The 16572-nt window shown below is 38.4% G+C and overlaps 1 protein-coding gene and 1 non-coding gene across 10 annotated transcripts in view; one reads left to right on the plus strand and one right to left on the minus strand.

Annotated features, from left to right (window-relative positions):
• Positions 1–16572, plus strand: part of TMCC1 (transmembrane and coiled-coil domain family 1) — a 232653-nt gene that overhangs the window by 64049 nt on the left and 152032 nt on the right. The gene's annotated exons all lie outside the window — the stretch shown is intronic.
• Positions 9844–9947, minus strand: LOC123802078 (U6 spliceosomal RNA). Its single transcript, XR_006782426.1, has one exon. It is a non-coding gene; the product is annotated as a U6 spliceosomal RNA (small nuclear RNA).

The following is a 16572-nucleotide window of genomic DNA, read 5'->3' on the forward strand; positions in this document are numbered from 1 at the left end:
ATTGACAAGGATAAAAATGTTGACAATAAAGACTAGCAGTACAACTATGTAATTCATCTTAATCTGTACCAGAGAACACTAAGACTTTTTAAAAAAGATTTATTTATTTATTTTAGGGGGGTGCCTGGGTGGCTCAGTCGTTAAGCGTCTGCCTTCGGCTCAGGGCATGCGTGATCCTGGAGTCCTGGGATCGAGCCCCGCATCGGGCTCCCTGCTCCGCTGGGAGCCTGCTTCTTCCTCTCCTACTCCCCCTGCTTGTGTTCCCTCTCTCGCTGGCTGTCTCTCTGTCAAATAAATAAATAAAATCTTTTTAAAAAAAATTGTTTATTTATTTATTTTAGAAAGAGAGAGAGAGAGCGAGTACGAGCATGCATGCGCAAGCACAGTGGGGAGGTACAGAGGGAGAGAGAGTCTCAAGCAGACTCCATGCTGAGCGCAGAGCCTGACTCTTGAGTTCGTAACTTGGACAGCATCCATTATAGCAAATTTAGGAGCTCTGAAGAGCTGTACAAAGGTTTTTTTTTTTTTTTCTTTTAAGATTTTATTTATTTATATGCCAGAGAGAGAGAGAGCGCGCACAAGCAGAGGGAGAAGCAGGCTCCCCACTGAGCAGGGAGCCTGATGTGAGACTTGATCCCAGGACCCTGGGATCATGACCTGAGCCGAAGGCAGATGCTTAACTGACTGAGCCACTCAGGTGCCCCATGTACGAAGTTTTATAGACAGAAAGGACGAGATACAAGAAAGTTTCATTAGGGAAAAATCGGATTGATATTGCTGTGTTACTTTCCCCGCAGGGAATCTCAGGAGTTACCAGGCACATTACCTAACTAATACTGATCGGGTAATTCCTGATTTGTTGGTTTAAGAGAACCTTTCTGGGAGAGGTAAAACCGTTTCTCAGTTTGATAACGTGGGGCTTAGTATAAGTGACTCCATTTTAAGCCAGTTGTCTTGTTTTTTAACAAACTTAGATCTTTATATGTAGCTTTTAGAATAGTCATGTCAATTGCCTGTTCCAAGGTATAGTTTCAGTTACCTTTTCTCCCCAAGTGTCCTTGTCCACTTTTTCACATTCTATTTATGTATATACTTGAATAAATGTAAATACACTGTTCAGATACATTTCTAAATATGGAAATTTGAAGTTGTCTTTTTCATTAAATGGGACATTTCCTTATTCTGAAGACTTTTTATTCCACCAATAACTATCTCTTTAGTACGCCTAAGTTGGAGATTAGCACTTTGAGAGATATGAGAGCTACATATAAATTGTGTTACAGCCTTATTCTCAAAGACCTTACAGTCGGGGGGGGGTTGGTAGCAAGATTTACGATTTACGTAAGTGGCAACTAAAGAAGCAATGTGATGTGTAATCAAGCCCAGAAGTCAGGGGCCTGCGGTTTTAGATTCTGAGAATGACTTGTTTCTGTTATTAAATATCAGTGTGACCTTAAACAAATTAAATTCCATAGGTTTCATTTCCTTCAGTTTTCAGGTGAGGTTATTGTACTAAATAATAAGTCACTTCTAATTTGAAAGTGCCACAAATTCAACTTGTACTTCCCAGTCTTTTTCATGGCACACATAGAAAATTAAAATACATGTCCAGCACAGCAGGGTAAAGTGATGACATGTTCATAGCCAGGGTAGTTGATCCAGTCTCTCTAGGATCTGCTTGGCCACCTGGGGGTCTGATAGTATCTACAGCATAATTATAACCCATCCTTGTGGTTAAAAGCTTCAATAGAGAGAACAATATAAAATCAGATGTTACTGAGCTAGGGGCAGTAGAAGTTCAGAGAAGGGAGAGCTAAGTATGGGGTCATGTTATTGACAGGGACTTTATAGAGCATGTGCTCCTTGGAGGATGTCTTAGGAATATGAGCCATAGTAAGTACAGATCTTCTCCATCCTAAGACAACACAATACGTGCAGATTTCAAGTTTCAAAATAGCTGAGATGTACTTGTTTGTTTGTTTGCTTATGAGAGAGAGAAAGAGTGAGAGAGAGTGAGAGAGAGGGAGAGAGAGAGCGCGCGCACGCATGGGAGGTGAGGGAGGAGGGAGAGAGAGAATCGCAAGCAGGCTGCATGCCCAGAGTGGAGCTCAACATGGGGCTTGATCTCACGACTCTGAGATCATGACCTGAGTCGAAATCAAGAGTCGGATGCTTAGACTTTGCCACCCAGGTGCCCTGAGATGTACTCCTTTTCCTTCTTGGAGAAGAACAAAACAAAACCCCAAATGTGAGTCTCTGGAGGGCTAGGACCATGTGTTATCTTTCTTTATTTCCTCCCTAGAACCCTAAGCCTAACCAGAGTGAGGAGTAGTAAAACGTTAGAGGAAGTAATGTGAGAAGATTGGAAGAGTGCATAATTGTGTATTTTTAAAATTTCTGTTTAGAGGAGAGGGCTTTGATTTAGTATTATAAATATGCAACTAAATAATTTGGATGATGTGATCAGAAATAGGGAGCCCTCAGTGTGGATTTTTGAAAGGTGGTTTGCATGTTGAAAACGTTATTTTTTAAAATAGTCATGTTCAAGATGGAATAAAATAGGAAAGAAACAGCTAAGGTATCAGGGAACTGAGCTGAGAAGTTATTGTCATATAGTGTAAGCATCTACCAGCTTATAAAACAACATTCAATTGTTTATGTCTATGGGAAAAGTCCTTTTGAGTGTCAGTGTTAGAAATGGTTTGTAGATCCCAGACTGGCCCCAAAATTCCATTGCTCCAAAATCTAGGTGAAATATTATACATTATTTCACAGAGTGGTAACTAGTTAAATAATACTAATCAGTGCTATTTAAATACCCTTTATTTTATAAAACAGTAACAGTAAATGAGATTTTTTTTTTTTTTTGCCATTAATTCTGAGAAAGAATAAGCTTAATAAAAGGGAAATGTGAAGGTAGATGCAAACTTTGGAAGCTAATGAAGGGAAAGTTCAAGGTTAGTCATCCTAGTTCTCTATTAAGGTTACTATCACTTCAGAGCTCACTGTAGCATTTTCCTGTTAATAGGTGAATTTAGAAAAATGAGTGTATCTTTATTAGGCTGCAGTTAGGGAAGTTTAGTGGGTTACTTACAGTATGGACAGAGAGAAGGAGAATTTTTTTGTAATGCCTGGCTGGATCTGGAAATTAGAGAAAAGAAGAAAGGGTTGGGGCAGGCAGGTAGGATGGAAAGGGGAGGTAGGGTTACTCTTCCTGGTAATCCCCTCTGGTGGCTAAGAGCTCAAGTGTTAGGATGATTTCACACTGAAAAGGCTGAACCAACCCGATAGAGTCATGATTTCCAGGTCTACATATGAATTTTCCATGAAACAGAATTGGATAGCTGTGGGCGGAGGACAAGGGAAAGTCACTGCCTGTCACCTTTCCCCATACTGGAGGTCCCATGTAGCACTGCCCCCCCCCCCCCCAGCTGCTTTTTCTGCCTCCATGCTGGCACATCAGGAGCAGAAGCAGTTTCAGGGTGCTTTCCTGGGCCCATATCTCCACAAGGTGGAATCGGGGCTGGGAATGCCCGGAAGGACTTCTCACCAAGGCCAACACTGACAGAGGCACAGAGAGCTCAGTGGCTTCTGGAGTCCATCTTTGAATTAGCTCTCAAAAACCCCATTCTTTCTCATTCTCAATCTCATTCTTAAAATTATTGAGATAATACGTAGATTTAGAGTTTGAGGATTACCCAGGGTTTATAAATAAGGGACTCTGCCTCCCTGGTAAATCACAGCAGGATGGCATCCAGCTCTGTTCATATGAAAGGGAGTTTTGTTCTTTTTTTTTTTTTTTTTTTTTTTTTTAAGTAGGCTCCACGCAGCGCTTGAACTCACAACCCTGAGATCAAGACCTGAGCTGAGACCAATAGTGAAGACGCCTAACAGACTGAGCCACCCAGGCACTCCCAAAAGGGAGATCTCTAAGATTTTTTTTTTTTTTTAAGATTTTATTTATTCATTTGACAGAGAGAGAGACAGCGAGAGAGGGAACACAAGCAGGGGGAGTGGGAGAGGAAGAAGCAGTCTTCCCAGCGGAGCAGGGAGCCCGATGCGGGGCTCAATCCAAGGACTCTGGGATCACGCCCTGAGCCGAAGGCAGATGCTTAACGACTGAGCCACCCAGGCGCCCCGGGAGATCTCTAAGATTGAATTAGTTGAGCTGTGAGCAAAACCTAAGAGCTTAGGAGCGCTCTCTTCCAGTGGGGAAGAAATGAGGTGGTGAGAGGGGTAGTTCCTACCGCTGACCACCAGGTGGTGCCCCTAGGCCAAGATCAGCAGGTGGAAGTCAGGGGATGACTGTTCTGTGGACAGACATTAATAAATATGGGATTATGACTTGAGAAGTAACTAGTACAGGAGATCATTAGGATATGAGCTGGATTAAGTACAGTGAGTATGATATAGTCGTAGTAGGTGCCCTTTGTAAATATTGAATTGAAATCGTAACTATGGAAATGAATAGATAATAGAAGACTAGATAAGACTTAATGACTGTTAGAATTTTAAAAACTTAAAGGTAAACAAAATTTAAAACCTAAAGATTTGTTTGGGAGAAGTAGTAAGATAATGTCCATTTTCTAAAAAATGGCTGAAAAATTATAATTTTTGAATAATGCTAATAGAGATCTCTGTTTTCTGTGTATTTAGGATCAGGTAGGTGACACTGTCAAGGGAATATTTTTTCTTGTCAAGGGAATAATATGAGCTTGGAAGAGTAGGAATAAGCCAGAGATGGAGATATATTTTGGCTTTTTAGTTGTTTTCTGTTAAAGGTACTTTATAGAGCAAAACTTGGTTGCAAAAATAAGTAACCTTTAAGTTTAATGACCCTAGTTCAGAGGTCCAGAATGTGTGTGTTTCTTTTAATATAGTGTATTTATGTAGTAGCCCAAGAGACTTTTTGATTATCCTTAATGATCTTATATTGATATTTAATATGGTTGTCATAAGGGTGAAATTGAAGGTATACCTATGGTGTTCTTGAACTTGGTAAATTTGTTTTGCAGAGTTGACATATGGATGCTTCTAAAAGGTTTTTTGGTGTGTGTGTGTGTGTGTGTGTGTGTGTGTGTTTTAATATGAGTTACATTCCTCTGTTTGGAACAGCAGCTTTTGTGATGAAGGCTCAACATAAAACAATGTTGAGTTCACTCTTTAAGTTAGATTTAACCTCCTTTTCCTTTACATTATAAAACAGATATAGACTTCAGAGTAATTAGACCTCTAAAGCAATATAATATGTGACCTCATTTCTGCTTTCTCCTTTTATTCACAAGGGGTTTGGGTACTTTATCAGTAGCCTTGAATCTTAGTTGTGGGGGAGAATTTCGGCATCCAGAGTCCCACTATTTTGTTTATCCATAACACTGTTAAACTGTCTTCCCTTGTGACTTTTAGTTTCCAAAAGACTCATAGGTAGGTAAATAGATAATCTAGACAGAAGGACTGGCCAGGATCATGTATTATATAAGGTAATCACTAGAACAGATTGATCTTTGTTTCAGAGATCATAGTACATTTTTTTTTAAGATTTTATTTATTTGATGGAGAGAGATAGCCAGCGAGAGAGGGAACACAAGCAGGGGGAGTGGGAGAGGAAGAAGCAGGCTCATAGCGGAGGAGCCTGATGTGGGGCTCGATCCCATAACGCCGGGATCACTCCCTGAGCCGAAGGCAGATGCTTAACGACTGAGCCACCCAGGCGCCCCGATCATAGTACATATTTTATCTCAAGAAAGATAGGCAACTTTGGCAGGTTAGCACAATGTTGGGCTTAGTAAGTATTTGTTTGATACTACATCATTATGACCTATGATCTTGTCAGTCAGTAGAAGCAGACTAGATTTCACTTTGGAGCTTTTATACTTCAGGGTCACAATATATATTTGCATTGATTTGTGTCTCTTATATATAGATGGGCTTTGAAAATACCCTTTTCCTAAATAGAATCATTTTAGATATATAAAAGATGTTTGATTTTAAAAATTAATCTTGGGGCACCTGGGTGGCTCAGTTGTTTAAGCATCTGACTCTTGATTTTGGCTCAGGTCGTGATCTCAGGGTTGTGAGATCAGGCCTGGCATTGGGCTCTGTGCTGGGTGTGGAGTCTGCTTAAGATTCTCTCTCTCTCTCCCTCTGCCTCTCCCCCCCTCAAAAAAAATTAATCTTATGACAAGTCTCTTTGTAAAAAGAATTAGCAAGGATTTATTGGTTTATATATTATAAGAATATTCATACCTCCAGCCAAAGATCAAGTCAAATATTCATCAAGAACTGACAAATACATTTTATCATAGTAACATCTAACTGGGATAAGGAGCCCGGACTCAGATTTCAAAGTTGTAATAATGAGGAAGTTGAGAATTTAGAAATTTTGGGTTACAAAATGAGTCCCTTGCAACACAAATGATTTTCAGCCAGTAGATCCTGGCCGTTGCCAGGTGATTAGCAAAGACTCAGGCTGTTAAGCTTTAGAGACAGTCCTAATCAGACTCCTCATTTTTCAGGCCCAAGGATGTTAAAACCTGTTTGAGTTTATACAGCTAATTATGAATGATACCAGGTCCAGATCCCTGGGTTCCTTCTGATTCTGTGTTTATTAGCATTCTTGCCTTTTTATCCTGTTGATCATGTCAGAGAATTGAAGAATACCAGTTCTGTCAAGCAGGAGACAAGAAAAGGAGAAAAAGGTTTTTTCTTTTTTCCAATATTGGTAACTAGATCAGCTTGTTTGAATGAGGGCAGAAATCTACGAGCAGTGACAAAGACTGATTTTATTCTACCTGTTTGGTTTCTTATGCTATTACTTTTAAATAATTCTTGTCTTCTTTTTCAGATGAGTAGCAGTGGAAATAAAATAGTGTAATGATTCCTTAGAGTTATTTTGACACTGTCCATTCTTAAAATATGAGCAGCGACTTTCTGGATTCTCACATATCTAAACAAAATAATAAGAAAATGGAGTAATTACTTACAGGGCCTAAAATAAGGCCTCTTCTATTTACTGAGATAACCAGTTAAATATATAGTCTCTGTGGAGCTATTTCTGCATTATGGGGTTGAGGGTGGGGTGGAAGAGAGTTCCTAATTGTAGTCTCACATTAACTACAAAATAACATTAGAGAATTATAGTTAAGAAAGGGGGATAAAGCTGAGAACCATCCCTCTATCATCTTTCTTATTTCCCTAAGATAGCAAGAAACCTGTCCTGAGAATATTGAATTTCAGTAATTGAATTTCAATAATTGAGAATCTTTTCCATGTAGTTGGTAGTGATCTTTGCAAGGATGTTTTGTGGAGGTAAATTTGTTTTAATATTATTACGTGAGATCACACTCAGCTTATCGAGTATCTAATGTATGCAAGATCTTTTTCATGTATATAATGTAATTTACATTACATGTCAGTTTTTTGAGGTAGTTCTTATCTCCCTTTTTTTAATTTAATTTTTTATTTTTTACAAATGAAATAATTAGGGCTTATGGAAAATTTTAAACTTGCTTAAGACCAGAGAGCTAGTACATAGCTGAGTCTAGTTTTTTGTGCTCATTCTGCTCTAGCACAGATGCCTCAATATTGTACATTTTTATCACGTACTTAGTGTGAGGGGTGTAATACAAAGGCAGAGGGAATAGAAGATCTTAGAAGGATGTAGACTGCCAAAAAATCCGTAACCTGTCAACTAGATGCCTATATCTAAGGAGACTAATTTTCCTGAAACACCTAAGGAAAAAAAATTAAACAATTGGTCTTAGCAATTAAAGTAAGATTTGGAGTCCAGTAATTAACTCTTATAGTAGGAATGAATAAAGTAGAAATTTAGATAAAGGAGTAGAAGTTTCCCATTGCTTTCCACATCCACTGTCAGAAGGCCATAGTGAAATTGCTGGAAGTCCAGAAGCCACCAGTCTTAACCTCCAAACAGTGCTTTAAAGTAGGAAATGCAAGGTTATTTATCTTTGCTTCAGGTAATCTGACTGGCAGGTAATCTGATGGTAGCAATGATTCTTTTTAAAAATTTTATGATGATGATGATTATTATTTAAGAAGCCCCAATACGGGGCTCGAACTCACGACCTTGAGATCAAGACCTGAACTGAGATCAAGAGTTGGACACTTAACCAGCTGAGCCACCTAGGTGCCTCAGCAATGATTCTTTTTAATTCTGTGCTTTTAGGGTTGTTTCCCCCCTGCCAAGATGCTACAGCTGTCTGAGGCATAAGACAAGAATTCTCGAGCATTGTTCTAAAGGAAGTTCCACTTACCTTTTTGAGCCTTTCATTAACACAATACCTTAGGTTGGAAGAGACTTCTATAGTTATTTTATTCAGCTCTGTAACATTCTCCCCAAGTGGTTATTTGGCCTCTCAGAATCTCCCAAAGAAGCCCATTCAACTATGGATTCCCCTGTTAGACAAATCTAACATATTAAACTGAAATCTATATTAAATTGTATTTCTCCAGTTAGGGCCAGAGTATATAGTGCCTCTGCAGGCAGGGTTTTCTTTCATAATGTGTTTCTGAAAAACCCCTTTTCTAGGCAAATAATCCCTAATCCTTGGGACTCCCTCCCTCCCTCCTTTCCTCCTTTCCTCCTTTCCTCCTTTCCCTCCTTCCCTCCTTCCCTCCTTTGCTCCCTCTCTCCCTCCTTTCTTCCCTCCCTTCCTCCCTCCCTTCCTTCCTTCCTTCCTTCCTTCCTTCCTTCCTTCCTTCCTTCCTTCCTTCCTTCCTTCCTTGGTTTTATTTATTTATTTGACAGAGAGAGGGTGCAAGTGCATAGGCAGGGAGAGGGAGAAGCAGGATCCCCGAGAAGCAGGGAGCCCAGTGCAGGCTTGATCCCAGAACCCTGGGATCATGACCTGAGCTGAAGGCAGACGCTTAACTGACTGAGCCACCCAGGTGTCCTGGATATTCTTCTTTTTTTTTTTTTTAATTTTTATTTTGTTATATTAGTCACCATACAGTACATCCCCAGTTTTTGATGCAATGTTCCATGATTCATTATTTGCGTATAACACCCAGTGCATCATGCAATACATGCCTTCCTTAATACCCATCACCGGCCTATCCCCGTCCCCCATCCCCCTCCCCTCTGAAGCCCTCAGTTTGTTTCCCAGAGTCCACAGTCTCTCATTTTTTTTTTTAAAATTCAGCAAATATTTATTTATTTATTTTTAATATTTTATTTATTTGACAGAGAGATAGCCAGTGAGAGAGGGAACACAGGCACGGGGAGTGGGAGAGGAAGAAGCAGGCTCCCAGCAGAGGAGCCTGATGTGGGGCTCGATCTCAGGACTCCAGGATCACGCCCTGAGCCAAAGGCAGACGCTTAATGACTGAGCCACCCAGGAGCCCCTCAGCAAATATTTATTGATCCAGGTGTTCTAAGTGCTAGAATGCAATAGTGAATCCTAAGTATAAACACTGTACTGTGAAATATTATTATCTCTGTTTTATAAGTGAGGAAAACAGAAGATTAAGTTTGAAGTGAATTATCAGGTTCACTCAATTGGTTAAAAGTTTACTGGATATCAGAACCATGCCTTTCTAGCTCCAGAAGTCATGCTTTTGACCACTACTCTGTTGTTGCGGGTCTTGCCAAGAATAATCTCATAGCTATTGGAATAGCCTAGAATATAGCTCAAGGAGAAGGTTGGCCTAAAGAATGGCTTAAAAATACTTTCTAGCTATGAGATTCAGAGGATTCTTGGGATACTAAATAAATTGGAAGCCTCCCGGGGCTCCACTGGAAAACTACACAGCAGGTAGATTTTTGATAGTCATAGATGTAAATTTGTGGTTTCAACAATTCACTGAGGTCCCCAGAGGTCCATGACAAATATGGAATGCTTCACAAATTTGAATATTATCCTTGTGCATGGGCCATGCTAATCAATCGTATTGTTCCGTTTTTATATATATGTTCCTGAAGCAAGCACTGAGGTGTTCTTGCATATCATCGTTTTGAATACTTAGTCATACTGGTACATCAGCTCTTGATTATTCCAGTTTTTCAGTATTCCTCTTAAATTATGGTCTGTAGAACAACATAATACGGAGATACGGATATAGTAGGGACTAGAGCTGAGCTATTACTTTCCTAATTCTAAGGTACTCTTTGGTTCTTTTAATGTACGCAGCTCCATTTTCAAATTGTTTTCCCTTTTTGCAATCTGACTTATTTTTCATATCTTTAATTTTCATTTGGTAAAATTCATAGAATTTAATTCAGCATAATTGAAATTTTTATAGTGACTTAAACATGACAGATGCTTAGTAATTTTGAGAATGTTAGAAGACTTTTCTGAAGAACTTACCTCTTGTTTCTTTTTTTTTTTTTTTAAGATTTTATTTGTTTATTTGACAGAGATAGAGACAGCCAGCGAGAGAGGGAACACAAGCAGGGGGAGTGGGAGAGGAAGAAGCAGGCTCACAGCAGAGGAGCCTGATGTGGGGCTCAATCCCATAACGCCGGGATCACGCCCTGAGCTGAAGGCAGACGCTTAACCGCTGTGCCACCCAGGCGCCCCTTACCTCTTGTTTCTAAAATATTTGCTTTTAAGAGTGAGATGCTTTCGAATTATATCTTCTTTTAATATGGTGTTAAAGGTGGGGAATATCACTTAATATTTCCTACCTTCAGCACCTAATTTTCCTTACTTTATATTTATAGTATTATTTAATGTATGAACATGTTCAAATCAGAATAAGAGTTTTGTGGCATGTTTAGGAATCTAGTCATTTATTATACTTAGATCTTCAGGAACTTTTGTTTTTAAATCATTGCTCAATTCTTTTTGTTTTTGTTTTATTTTTTTAAAGTAGGCTCCAGGGGCGCCTGGGTGGCACAGAGGTTAAGCATCTGCCTTCGGCTCAGGGCGTGATCCCAGCGTTCTGGGATCGAGCCCCACATCAGGCTACTCTGCTATAAGCCTGCTTCTCCCTTTCCCACTCCTCCTGCTTGTGTTCCCTCTCTCGCTGGCTGTCTCTATCTCTGTCAAATAAATAAAATCTAAAAAAAAAAATAAATGAATAAAGTAGGCTCATGCCCAGCGTGGAGCCCAACATGGGGCTTGAACTCACGACCCTGAAATCAAGACCTAGCTGAGATCAAGAGTCGGATGCTTAACCGACTGAGCTACCCAGGGGTCCCAACATTGTCTTCTTTAATGTCTGTTTGGTGATACTTGAAATCCAAAGAGGTTTTGTCTTAAAGACAAAACAAAACAGTAATTCCCAGCTCAAAATAATAGAAATTTCAGCCTACTAATGTAAAAGAAGTGGCTTTGATTGCAATAAAGTATCTCTCAGGAAATCAGATATGATGACAGGGGAGTGGTCTAGGTATGTAGGGGACAAAGAGGAAGAAATTCTTGTTAGCCATTTATTTCCTCTTAGGGGAGGGTAAGATAGAAATGTTGCTTCTTCATCATATTTGTGATATCATGATCTTATACTTTACAGAGATTTTTTAAAAATAGTATTGGCACTTCCAGTGAGGCTGTTAGAAAAATTTGATCTTAACAGTGCAAATTGTAATCTGGAAAGCAGTATTTGACATTTGAATATTGCTTTCCTGGGTTGGATGTGAAATTTTTTAGTTGGAGTGAAATTCTCATGTTTGATTTTTGAGCCAGAGTCTTAATTGGATGTTGACAATTTAATTTGAACCTAAATCATTTTAGCAGATATCAGTAGCAGGGAATTAATTCATTTCCTGGTTTACTTGAGAAGGATGTTACTTAGGAAGCTTTAGTCTAAACCATGATTTTTAGAAGCCCTCTGCTGATACCTTCTGGTATTGCTGAGAGTGATGTTTGATGAAATAACATGCTAATTCTTTTGTATTATACTAATGATTCTTACTGCCTGCAGTGTATTTTAAGCATAATTTTCTTGGTTAATACTAATATAATCCCAAAGTCTTATTTTTAATTACCAACCAGGTTATGGAACTAATTCTTTCGTTTTTATCAAAGTATAATTGACATACAGTATCCTATTAGTTTCAGATGCACATTATAGTGATTTGATATTTTCATACATCATGAAATGATCCCTATGATAAGTCTAGTTACCATCTGTCATCATACAGAGTTATTATAGTATTATTGGCTGTATTCTCTATGCTGTACATTGTGTCCTCATGACTTATTTATAACTGGAAGTTTGTACTTCTTAATCCCCTTCATCTATTTTGCCTGCCCCCCATCCCTCCCCCTCTGGTAACCAGCAGTTTGTTTCCTGTATCGGTGAGTCAGTTTCTGTTTTGTGTATTTTGTTTTTTAGATTACACGTATAAGTGAAATCATATGGTATTTATCTTTGTCTGTCAGACTTATTTAGCATAATACCCACTGGGTCTATTCAGGTTGGTGCAAATGGTAAGATTCCATCCTATTTTATGGCTGATATTCTGTTGTGTATTTATACCACATCTTCTTTATCCATTCATCTATCCATGAACACATAGGTTGCTTATGAATCTTGGCTATTGTAGATAATGCTTCAGTGAACATAGGGATGCATATACCTTTTCGTAAATCCCAAATTCTTATTTTTAATTACCAGCCAGGCTATGGAACTAACTCTTCACAAGTGTTGGCCTAAATTCTGAACTTTGCAAAAATTCTTATGGTTAGTAAATAATAGGATTTTTACTTTGTTTAGGAAGATTGTTTTGGTTTTTAAATAAGAGAAAGTTGAAAGTGTATCTTGAAAACCTAATTTAATGTAAACATGCTTGGCTTTTTAAAGATCCTAGATACGGCAGCTTTCCAAAGACTCAATCTTCTTTCCCTTGCCTTGCTTTTAGAATTTACTTATAACATGAACATTTTCTTTAATAACTTAAAGTATTGCCTATATCAGACTCTATTAAAGCATTTTGGTAGTATGCTCTAAATAGTATTGTAATTGGAAAGCTAATTTCAAGGACAACAATATAATTTTTTTTTTTTAAAGATTTTATTTATTTATTTGACAGAGATAGAGACAGCCAGCAAGGGAGGGAACACAAGCAGGGGGAGTGGGAGAGGAAGAAGCAGGCTCATAGCGAAGGAGCCTGATGTGGGGCTCGATCCCAGAACGCCGGGATCACGCCCTGAGCCGAAGGCAGACGCTTAACCGCTGTGCCACCCAGGCGCCCCAACAATATAATTTTAAATGTTAATCAAAATGGACCTAGATGTCTTCTTGGGATCACTTCCAGTGTTAGTATTCTGAGGAATCCAGCTTAGGCCTTTAAATGTAGGTAAATTTAGTCAAATTGGGTTTAATTTTTCGATCTAGGTTGGAGAGATAATGAGAGATATCCTTATAGGTTCCTTTTTTTCTGTGGATATGTATGTGTGTGTGTGTGTCCACACAGTTGTCACATGCATGGTAGACTTGTAGGAGAGCTGAATAATCCAGTGCTCTGTACTCTTTTGCCAAGAAAGTGTGTTTATTATTTTGATATTTTGAAAGCTTATTTGGGTGCCATTAGTTTCTCATGCTGAATATTTATTTATTTATTTATTTATTTTTAAATTTTTTTTTAAAGGATTTTATTTATTTATTCGACAGAGATAGAGACAACCAGTGAGAGAGGGAACACAAGCAGGGGGAGTGGGAGAGGAAGAAGCAGGCTCATAGCGGAGGAGCCTGATGTGGGGCTCGATCCCATAACGCCGGGATCACGCCCTGAGCTGAAGGCAGACGCTTAACCGCTGGGCCACCCAGGCGCCCCTGAATATTTATTTATACATGGTTCATGATACAGTGATGATGAGCATTTAATATCTACCTTGGATCCATAATCATATAGCTAGGTTCCCTATGACCTAATATTTTTTTATTTAAATAAAGGATATTAACTGTCTATAGTAGTGGCCTCCAAATTATTTTGCTCACCCATACCTAGAGTGTATCTCTGATATTTTTATGTTATAAATCGTGCACATATAGTTGTTCCTATAAATTACAGGCATCACATAACAAAAAATAAAAGGATGAGATAGTAATGTAAATGGAAGTTATAATGTTTTCTTACCACAGTCCATTGGATTGTCTTGCATACATACGGGGGTGCATGTATCCTAGATTTAGATCAAGATTAAAAGGTAGAATAACTTTCCTCTAAAGATTTTTTGGATAATATGAAGATCATTTATATTTACCTTAGGAATGTGATGCTAACCACAATATAAGAACAGATTTTACAGCAGAACCGTCCAGTTTTGAGGTAGGCTGCCTTGGGAGTATTAGGCAAAAGCTGGAGAACCAAACATCATGCATGTTGTAGGAAATACCTGTGACTCCAGTTGACAGTCCAGCTGAACTAAACAACCTTTGATACTCCTAAATTCTGTGACTATAGATAGGAATTCATAGGTGGAGCATTTAAATTTGAAGCACTGTAGGAAAGTTAGCCTGTGAATGAAGATCTGGAACAGGACTACACAGGGAAATTGTTCAACTTCTTCATTCAGACCTTCTGCTCAGAACTTCTCCTGCTGTCTTCTTTAGAAATTTGATGATTTCTGGGGCGCCTGGGTGGCACAGTGGTTAAGCGTCTGCCTTCGGCTCAGGGCGTGATCCCGGGTTCTGGGATCGAGCCCCACATCAGGCTCCTCCACTATGAGCCTGCTTCTTCCTCTCCCACTCCCCCTGCTTGTGTTCCCTCTCTCACTGGCTGTCTCTATCTCTGTCAAATAAATAAATAAAATCTTAAAAAAAAAAAAAAGAAATTTGATGATTTCTGATTCTCAAGCCGTCTCCACATAGGAAAAAGTTTTAAGGCCTCTTGTAAGCCTATACCTTGACTATATGGAAGAGTAAATACATAAGTAAGGAATTCCAACAATGAACTTTATCAACAAACTTTTACTCTGCTGCTTTATACCGAATAAAAAGAGAGAAGCAGGGAGAAAGAGAACATGAAAGCAAGTTTAGAGTGAACAATTATTCTAAAGTGTATAATATCTTAGATGACTTAGTAGATAGATTCCCGCTAAAAGATATAAGTACTATTTCATTAAAAACAATTTGTTCTGCAATATAATTGAATAACTTTACTTTTTTAAGCTCAAAATTGTATCACCGTAAAAACAAAAACTTTAGTATCCATCCCTGCCTTCCTTTTTCTTTTTTCTTTTTCCTTTTTGGTGAGGGGATGGTTTTGTGAAACCCAGTTAGCAAAGATAAGCCAGCAATAAACTTAACAGCTTTTTCACTATACTTGATTTGAGTATTGTGCTACAGAGTACCTACTTAGGTTTCTCTGTAGTGGTGGTGGTTTTCTTCTTTCCTGGTTTATGAAATACCCTGTTCTCTCTCATTGTTCGCATAGAGGCAGAAGCCCTTCTGCTCCAGTGAGTCTAAGAGAGTCGAATGCTGGAATCACCAGAACTTGAGATATTTTTAAATGGCTGATCGTGTATTTGTTGAGATTTCCCTCTCAGGAGCACTTTTCTTTTTAAAATATAAAAACCGCAGAATGAATGGCCATAAAAGTGAAAGAGAGTCCTAATTCTGATGTTTATTTCTCAGCATTTCTTTATAGGAATCTTAATAATAGAAGTAGTATATCACAGGAACTGAAGATCTGTATAACCTACCCCATATGGATGTTCTGTGGGAAATGTTTTCTAGAACTTTAGTGAAATAGAAGGTTATAGAACATAATACAATCCTGGGGAGCATATGCTTGGTTTATTAATGAAAGTCTCGTATGCTAAGTGGCTATGCAAATACACATCTAAGTAACCACCCTATCATAATGTAAGAGTAGAATATCTTAAACATTTTTTCTGACTTTAGCTCACCAGAGGCTTTCCAACAACTTTGAACTTGTTTTCAACTATTGTAGATTGTTCAGGACACAACTATACATTCTTTCTTCAAGGTTAAAGAACAGTGTCCATGTTTTCTTTTGCTTTGAACTGTTGTCTGGTACAAAGATGCAAAATGGCTGAAGAAACAGTCTACCCATTTTGCTATTGAAACTGATTGTTTAAGATTAGAAACATTTCTCTGATAAGCATCTTTCCATTCTCCATATTCCTTGCGTGTCACACAATGTCTTTACAAAATTTGTGATGAGTTACACCAAACAGAATGAAATTAAGTTTAAGCAGATAAATACTTGTGAGGCTAATTTATTCTTCTTAGAAATGTTCCCCCAGAGGGCTTTCAAGTATAAGGTGATTGTGCTTAAGTTTCTTGGCAAAAAGATGGAATTCAAGCTGTTTTCTGTTGTCAGAAGTTGAGCTTTGCGAGAATGGGAATAAAGATTTTATGATCTGATTACAGCTCAGGAGACTTTAGGCCACAGTATAAATTATTGGCCTTGGGTCTACATACTGGTTTGGGATGTATATCCCTTGTTTTTTGCTCCTAGTTCTATGTCCTTACCTTTCATTGCATTCGGGTGCAGAGATCTGTGGATTGGTACAGAAATTCAAAACAAGCTTGACTGTCGTATCTTGTTTTCATCATTGTAAGGATTTGTAGCAGTAGTGTTTTACTAAATAAAATCTATTGAATAAAAAATTTTCCTATTTAGAGGCCTCACACTTTATC

This window comes from Ursus americanus, chromosome 14, assembly GCF_024610735.1.
Source record: "Ursus americanus isolate L20-20 chromosome 14, mUrsAme1.1.p, whole genome shotgun sequence".
In the NCBI taxonomy this organism is placed as follows: domain Eukaryota; kingdom Metazoa; phylum Chordata; class Mammalia; order Carnivora; family Ursidae; genus Ursus; species Ursus americanus.